This window comes from Dermacentor andersoni, chromosome 7, assembly GCF_023375885.2.
Source record: "Dermacentor andersoni chromosome 7, qqDerAnde1_hic_scaffold, whole genome shotgun sequence".
NCBI classification, from domain to species: Eukaryota; Metazoa; Arthropoda; class Arachnida; order Ixodida; family Ixodidae; genus Dermacentor; species Dermacentor andersoni.
The window spans coordinates 139,080,555-139,090,027 of record NC_092820.1 but is presented as its reverse complement, the minus strand read 5'-3'; positions in this window follow the sequence as shown (position 1 = coordinate 139,090,027).

Here is a 9,473-nt window from a genome sequence, read left to right as displayed (position 1 = left end):
TGGCGTGAGCTCTATAGCAGCCGAATTGGCGTTGGCCGCCAAACCGCTTCTTCGTTCAATTTTTTTTATAGCGTCAGTATTACTAGTGTCAAAGTGTTAAACAGTGTGCGAAATATGAGAAGTTGGTCACTTGGATTATATATATATATATATATGTGTGTGTGTGTGTGTGTGTGTGTGTGTGTGTGTGTGTGTGTGTGTGTGTGTGTGTGTGTGTGTGATCGAAAATAAGGGAAAGAAAGAGGCTAATCTATTTTTTTTTTAAATCGCGACGATGTTAAACGCACATGCAATGAATCCAAGAAAAATCGCAAATTACTAAGCTATTCTCCATTAATTTTTATCCCCAATTCTTCCCAATCCAGGTCTCTGAATACCTCCTGTAAACACGCTGTAAATAGCATTGGAGAGATCGTATCTCCCTGCCTGACGCCTTTCTTTATTGGGATTTTGTTGCTTTCTTTATGGAGGACTACGGTGGCTGTGGAGCCGCCATAGATATCTTTCAGTATTTTTACATACGGCTCATCTACGCCCTCATTCCGTAATGCCTCCATGACTGCTGAGGTTTCGACAGAATCAAACGCTTTCTCGTAATCAATGAAAGCTATATATAAGGGTTGGTTATATTCCGCACATTTCTCTATCACCTGATTGCTAGTGTGAATATGATCTATTGTTGAGTAGCCTTTACGGAATCCTGCCTGGTCCTTTGCTTGACAGAAGTCTAAGGTGTTCCTGATTCTATTTGCGATTACCTTAGTAAATATTTTGTGGGCAATGGACAGTAAGCTGATCGGTCTATAATTTTTCAAGTCTTTGGCGTCCCCTTTATTATGGATTAGGATTATGTTAGCGTTCTTCTAAGATTCCGGTACGCACGAGGTCATGAGGCATTGCGTATACAGGGTGGCCAGTTTCTCTAGAACAATCTGCCCACAATCCTTCAACAAATCTGCTGTTACCTGATCCTCCCCAGCTGCCTTCCCTCTTTGCATATCTCCCAAGGCTTTCTTTAAAGGGTTGCCAGATTCTCTAGAACAATCTGCCCACAATCCTTCAACAAATCTGCTGTTACCTGATCCTCCCCAGCTACCTTCCCTCTTTGCATATCTCCCAAGGCTTTCTTTACTTCTTCCGGCGTTACCTATGGGACTTCCAATTTCTCTAGACTATTTTGTCTTCCATTATCGTCGTGGGTACCACTGGTACTGTATAAATCTCTATAGAACTCCTCAGCCACTTGAACTATCTCATCCATATTAGTAATGATGTACGCGTTAAGAGACAAAGCCGGCAATATCTGATTCTTGCCAATTCCTACTTTCTTCTTCACTGTTTTTAGGCTTCCGCCGTTCCTGAGAGCATGTTCAATTCTATCCATATTATACTTCCTTACGTCAGCTGTCTTACGCTCGTTGATTAATTCGAAAGTTCTGCCTCCTAACTTCAGTGAGCCCTATTATATCCCATTTACTGCCCTCTAATTCCTCCAATAGCACTGCTAGACTCGCCTTTTTTTTTTTTGATCCGGTGGAAAATTGCCGGCACCGGGATTCGAACCACGGACCTCTTGCACGCGAGGCGGATGTTCTACCTCTACGCCACCGCGCCATCGACTACACATGCGAGCTCCTAATGGACTACCTAAAGGTTCTCTCGTTCTTTCTTCCGTTCTCGCTTCATTTCTGTGCTTCTGGCTTTCTTCCTGTTGTTGTCCTTTTTTCTTTGTTCGTCCTTTGATTCGTTCTTTCGCCCTTCCTTTTGTTTCTTCACTCATATTCAGCCATTGCATCATTCCTTGTTCACGCGGGTATGAGCGGCTCCTGATGATGACATTTTTTGATTCACTGGACTAAGCTTCGATTGTTTAGGGTATGAGCCGATGCAACGAGTCACTTAAGCTTTTCGCTTAATAGTGAAGAAAAGGGCAAATGAACGTGGAAGAAATGATCTGAGTCTAAAAACCGCGAAAAAATATCGCTGGGCTCTTTGTCGACGTTGCGCACTTGGCAGTGCAGCGCATGCGTAATGCGCATGTTGCGAACTCGCCCCCCACCGGCGTTAAGTTATTTTCATCCACTTTCATTTTCTGCTTTCCCCATTATTTCAAGGACTTCAAGCGTAGCTAGGTACGCATCAACTTTCTTTGCTGGCTTCATTGCCTGTTGATTTTAGAACCAGTTGTTGGCTTTGAGGCAACAGCCAATGGCTGTTGTCCGCAAAGTAATGAGACTGCCCGACACGCAGCGCTCCAGTCGCCAGTAGCGCTCTCTCCGGAGCCGGGATTTAGGGCGGGGGATCGTAACGCCCCGTAACGATCCTAAGTAACGCCCCGGGCGGCAGTCGCATCGGAGGTCTGACACAATGGGGATCTGAGGTAGCGTAAAAAGCTGTTCTCGAGTTTTTTTCACGGCAGAGCAGCGGTATGGGATTAAATTTTGCTTCCGCCTGGACAAAACCGCCTCCTAGACGCTTGCCTTGGTTAAGGAAGCTTACAAAGAATAAATCCTGTCAAGGTCCCAAATTTTCCAGTTGTTCAGTGAGTTGGAGAATAGGCGAGAGACCGTGGAAGGCATAAAATCATCTGGACTTCCTTCAACGAGTACTATGGACGAAAACATGCGCAAAACAATAGCTCATAATATAATTTCTAAAAATTTGGACATGCAGGAGGTCTGTTTAAAAGTGGTGCCAAAAGTGTTGAGGGATGAACAAAACCAATGACGAGTTAATGTTACCCGTCAGATGTAGGTGCAGATAGAAAGTAAACGGGACTTCTTAGATGGCATAATAATCGGCGACGGATCATAGGTGTTCTAGCACGACCCCGAAACCAAGCGTCAGCATTCGGAGTGACACACCGCGAACTTCCACGCTCCAAGAAAGCGAGAATGGCGAAGTCCAAAGTAAAGAAACTGTTCATTCTTTCGTTTGAGAAGAGTGGGGTGGTCCACAAAGAATTTGTACCTCCGAGACACACCGTCAATGCCATGTTCTACAAAAAAGTTTTTCAGCGCCTTCGCAGAGCCATCAAACGGAAACTACAGGAGATTGCCGATCGCTGCAAGCTCTACCAAGACAGTGCTCCACCCCGCACCGCTTTTTTTGTAACTGCCTACCTGGGCTTGATAGCGGTTGGAATATTGCCGCAGCCACCATACAGCCTCGATTTGAGCCCGCAAGAACGTTTCCTTTTCCCAAAGCTCAAAAAAAAGCCTCAAAAGTCACCGTTTCCGCGATGTTCCTGCGAAGTCTGTGAAAGAGGTTACCGCAGCTGACTTCCAGCGGGCCTTTGCAACGTCGGAATCGCGTTGGCAGCAGTGCATAGATGCCTAATGAGACGATTCTGAACAACTTTAACATGATGTACTGATTGGACCAATACATTCTTGTTGCCAGATCCAGTATCCTTACATTACAAACAAATCCTGTATATATATATACACCAGAAACAAAGCAGTTCTGGGTCCGGGTAAATATTCACAGTGAAGCAGACGCGCGTATGAAGCGGTTTATTGACGTTTCGGCCGGAGTCCGGCCTTGATCAGAATCATATATATATATATATATATATATATATATATATATATGCCAAAACGGTTTATTTTGCACTTTCCGTACTAAAATGTACAAGGGAGTTCAAACTTAATATTTACACAGCGACAGCGAGTGGTGCCACAACAACATGGATTGTTCGCAAAGAAGCAAATCGGTGCTTCATTACGCGGGCTCTTCTGATCTTTGTCAGCTGCGGAAAAAGCCGCGACTCCCGCCTGATCGTCATCTTACATTCTTGACATTACACACGAGCCGTTTTATCACGTCGGTTCTGGCTTACTTTAGCCCGTTTCCACTGCGTCTTAGGAAACAGGTGGGTCGCCGTCGCTGCAGACTATGCGACGGGATCAGCGATAGCACGAGCACTTCCCACCAGTTGCGCGACTTTGGAAACTGCTCACTCGATGACATCATTATCCAGCTCGGGACACCTCAGCAACCCCTATCTGACTGGTGCAGACAGTTTCTTTCCACACTAATCGAGGACATTCTGCGGTCTTGCTCCCCGCAACACAGACTGACCACGGCCTACCGCCCACATACGAATTCCTTGACGGAGCGAATGAACCGAACGGTTAACGACATGCTGGCAGTGCATGGGTCCACCGACCATAAACATTATGACACTGCATTGACTTTTGTGACATTACAGGATAAGACGTCAAAACATGAGATCGCTCGTTATTCGCCTTCCTCTTACTCGGCAGAAATGCTACCTTACCCATTCAAACGTTTGTGCCTTCTTCCGCGTGCCTCCTTACAGCGTATGCTCGAGAGGATTTTGTGGGTGCCGTCCATATACGTCAAGTTACCCGCGCTGGATTCAGCGAGTCACACATGCACCAGCCACCTCGGTTCTGTAGCCATCACAGGACTACCCACTCTTCCTCTAGATCTCCTGTCCTCCACTGGACCCCAGCGCACCATGTTGCGTCTGCTAAAAAGCTGCTGTTCCGGGACACTGACCGATATTGCGTGCGCTGCCGAGTGACTGACCCAACGTACGAAATTGCTCCATTGTCTTCGTGCTCATCGGTTCGGTCTGCTTCTTACCACCACCAGTTGCACTTCGCTACTCGTTGAGTCACCACGTTGGTCGAGTCAGTTCCAGAACACTTTGGAATGTAGTGAACGTGGTCTAAGTCATGGACCCGGTACCTCAAAAGAAGTATGATGTAATGCTGTGCATTTATCTCGCATATAGCACTAAATCGCCGCTTTATTTCATTATGAAAATACAAGCATCTCGAGGAATCATTCGGCATACATTACGCCGTAATTATTTTTACTGACAGAGTGAAAATGAAGAACTTGCTAGAACACAAGGTGACGTTCAGAAAAATTTCATTTCACAACCTACCAATAAAAATATGCGCACAGACACCTAAGTATGAGCGTGTGTATTGAGCTTTCATTATTTCATTTTATTCACGGAGAGTTTGAAACAGCTCAGCGAAGTTGACTGAAACACCTTTTCCCAAGCCGGAAAAATGGAAAATCCGTTGCTAAGTCTGTGCTCGTTGCTACAAGACAAATACGAATGAGCTCAGCAACGCTACGTATACACAATGCCCACGCAAACTATCTCCAAGTGGTTGCTGCTTAACACGCCGCGTGCTCTTGACTGATGTCTACATTTATTTTTCGCACTTTCAGTCGCCATTAAATCACTTGGTGTTTCTTTGCTTTAGGCCTTCGTATTGTGTCACCGCGCTTGTGCGCCAACCCGTGCGCTTGCAGAGTGCTTAATTATTTCACTGTGCTTGCAGCCTATCGAGTGGAGGCCTCACATTACACGCACAAAAGTATGCTGAAATTAAGGAGTGCGCAGGGCGTGAACGAAAAGAAGCACGCGCAACCCTTTCTTGGTCAAAAAGTTTATTACGTGCTGCTGCGAATTAAAGAAAGCAAGGCACGGAATCAGGGTCTGGACCCGTGTAACGCAAGAATTTTCTGATCTGGTTTCATTCCAACCAGATGCCGCCAAATTTAAGTAATCACTGACGCATGCATTGGTTGGGGACCCGCAGGGTTGATTTAAAAGTGCAATAAAGCACTATCCACGTTTATGGCAGGTAAATGTTGTGTGCTTTCAAAGCGAATGGCATTGTGTGCCTTGACTGGCTGTTCTGCTATGTAGGAAAAAAGAGAAAAGGATCTATGCAAGGGCACAGGAGGTTAACCAGAGGTACTTCCGGTTGGCTACCCTGCACGGGAGGAAGGTTGAAAGGGGATAAAAAGAGAAAGAGAGTGGAAGGGCGAGATAGAGAGAAAGCGAGACGAGCACGAACGAACCGCCTACACTACTAAGCGGAAAGCGGCGGCGTTCTTAAAGTCCATCGTTTAACCCCGTAGACCGCAGGAACCGCAGGCTGACAATAGGCTATAGGAGCGCACAGTGAATAGAGGGAGTGTCTGCAGGGTCCGGCTATCGCTGTGAATAGAGATAACTAAGTGGAGAGGGTGTTGCAACATCTGCAATTGATCGTCTCCCCCTTGCTTAGCTTGCGGTGGCTGGTAGGAATTTGCGGTGTCGTGCAGTGGAGAGGTAAAAGGTGTCGCTTAAGATAGGTCCTCGGCTAAAAAGAGCTGAGAGAGCAGTGTCCTATGCGTACCAAAAAAAAAGGCTCGACAATGTTACACTACCACGTAATTTCTTTTCTTCATTTTGGGCAAAGAAATTCACTCTCTGTGGCATGTCTGAGTAGCAAGTTATAGAGTAATTAGTAGGCAGCCATCTTTTATCCTTTTCCGTACGGGACACTTCTCCAGGTATTCTGAAAAATTTCTGTTTCGTTAGGTAGTATAATGCATTTTCAGTGCGTGCACGTCACATCGGCGTTGTGAGGTTTTGAGGTTTCACGAGATCGCGTGGCACACAGGTGAAATGGTCGCAGGCAGAAAAAATATTTGGCAACAGCTCAGTCGTAATAGCGAAAACGGCGCAAGAAACAAAAACAAAAGCATTTGTTGGCCATAATCAGTGCGTAGACGTCCTGATGAGATAGGAAGTTTTTTCAGTTGTGTTAATGTCGCGTGACAGACGGGCGCTGCGGGCGTTGGCCAAACATTTTGGCCAATTTGGTGGTGGTGGGGGGGATATGGGGAGAGCAGGAATATAACAGAGGTAGTTCTCTATATGTGGTGCTCCGACATTGTACAGTTCGGTCCAGTTTGCCCTCTGTTTTCATAGGATTGCCTGTGTGACCTGACTTACACAATTTCGTCTCTCTCCCACCACTTGAGAACACAGTGCGAATAGAGGAACAACACTTCTCTTGAGTTGCATGCAACGCCATCTGTCATTTAGGTTAACCGAAAAACGGAAAATACCAGAGCTTCGCTTTTTCATATGCGATGTTCTTTCTAGGGGATTCAACAAAGCAGGCGAATTTTGTTGCAATGCAAGGTGGTTTTAGCGGCATATATGACGCTAAAATTCGAGGGTGTATGAGTTATCCTTTTAGCAAATTTAGCTTAAGGTTCAAGAGCACGTGGCTGCAAAATAGGCTCGGCGCAGACTTTATTTCTAAAGCAGGACGTTTTTTCGGATTGTGGTCCGGATTATTACCAAGAGTGGAAAAGCTTCCTGGCACGGCTAAGTTGATACGTAAGAGGGCATAGAAATTCACTTTTCGTTATTCACTGAACGATTGAGGTAGTTGTTGCATTTCAAAGCCCTGAATGGCGGCGTCGCCGATTATCGACATACCTCAGGACACGCAGCCGCTTCGCAACTTAGCCATTGCCAAGATGGCCGACACGACTAGTCTTCTCAGATCCTTAATAGCTTCCATTTCGTTTAAATTAGTTGGTTATACTGTGTAGGCGGCGACGTTGGCAGGAACGTCATGCCAATTGCTCTTTTGTTGATTTTGTTTTCAGTGGAGCAACTACAACCTTTCAAAGTGCGCCTCCCTGGAAGCTGCCCGATAGCGAATACCATTAACGGAACAGGTGGTACGCGTTAACTGCCACCCCTTGCTTGTTTTTTTTAATTAAACTGAAAGAATGTGAGCGAATATGAGTATGCGCTTGTGAGTGTGTGCGCATGAGGAATTCGTTGGCAAGTAGGATCGCACAATGAACTGTATTTATGGAAGCGGCTATCACACTGCAAGTCGGCTGGCAGTTAGAGAAGAGGCGAGGCGATGCCCTCCGATTCAAACGACGGGAGGTATTTGCGCGTCTCAAGCTTATTCGCTTCACGCATCGTGGGTGACTTCAAAACCAGGCTGATGTTCATACCGCAGGTGGTTTACATAGCGAAATGGGACGAACGCAGTAAAGTTGTTAAGTGGCAGGGGATGCGCTGTGAAACGATTGCGCAGTTTGCTACGTCTTATTCCTCGCGGTGTCAAACAACCGAAACTAGCTATTTACCCTCTGCATGTCCACCATCTTTCTTTCCCCTTTGCGTGGGAGCGATCGCCATATCGAGCAACCCATTCTACAAGAAGATGAGTGATTGACGCCTACCTGACAAAGTAATCTATATGGCAGGTTCAATGGCGATTAGAGGCATTGTAATCGTGCCGTGCTGGGCAATAATCAAGGAGAGTAGAAAACATACCTGTTTTGAGTAGTTTTCAAAGGTCCATGCTGTGTTTTAAAAGTCTCCGGTCCCCTTCCCGGGCTGCGTCCTTGAACTTGACAGATTTGTCCCGTTCTTCGTTGTGAATTCATCCGATTATATATTGGTGATCTCCACCTTCTGACATTGCAGAGCACTTTTGCCGTCGTTTGCCTCAAACGTAAAAAAGGAAAAAAGCTTTCTTTCTCATCATGTTGTGACTTGCACTGAAGTTTGCTTTCCTATAGTGCTTTCTTTCTTTAAGACCGTTTATAGTCCATGAAGGTGACCTTGAGTAGAACTTTTACCGTTTTACTGAGCTGCGCCATATAAGACAATGAAAAAGCAGAGGAAGGGGCTCATAAGGGCCCCAACCCAAAATTTCACGAAAGATATTTTATGAAAAACTGAGGCAGCGGAATTGTCAAAGGAGTGTGTTGGTAAAGAGATGAAAAAAAGGTAATATCAGCTTCCTTTGGACACTAAGAATTTCTGAACTGTACTCACCCTGAACTTCATTCAAGGCTTCCAAGTCAACTACTCCGTGAATCAGACATGCTCTACGAAAGGATACAGCTAAGTGTGGCGTACGCAAACAATACCCATCTACCATTTTGGTCAAACTACAAAGTCCTGTCGCGATTACCGTGGTTCTGTGGAGTAGGTCAAACATAACCTACTAGACGGTACAACGTACGCTGATGGAAGTAAAAGGCACGTACTCGAAAATATCGCAACAATCTGTCAAGGCCTTTTGACTGCATGGTAGAGCCTGCAGTCAAAGGGCCTGCTCAATGCCATTTCTTCCTCTTAATCACAACTAGAATATCAGTAATATATCAGTTTCCTTTCTATTCTGCACCGCTGTCTTTCTCTGAGGTTTATGCGGGATATTTTACGTGTCATACCTCGTCGCATGGTAGTTAGCATTTATATTAGCATGAGAGTTTCTGGCCAAAAAAGTATACTTGTAGAATGAAATGATTCTGTAATTTATAGTTTAGTGAAAACCGTTAAACTGCTAGACATTACTTATTAACACCTGCAGCATGCGCTCCAACGTATGCTTGAGCTTATAGAAGAAATGCTGGATTTTGATTTTCTCGTGATTCTCCGGTTGCAATGTGACTAATTGACCTAGTAGAAAGCTTTATTGCACCGATTCAGGAGGCTCATTGTCAAGAAACAATTTTTTTTTTTTTTTTTGCTGTGCTATTGGATCTTAGTTTTCTTTCTATGATTCTCCAGGCGCTCTCATGAAGCTTGTCGACTAAGTGCTTGAATCATCTTTTGCATGTCGTCTCCAACGTTGCTGAATAAGACAATTCTGTCAGCAAAA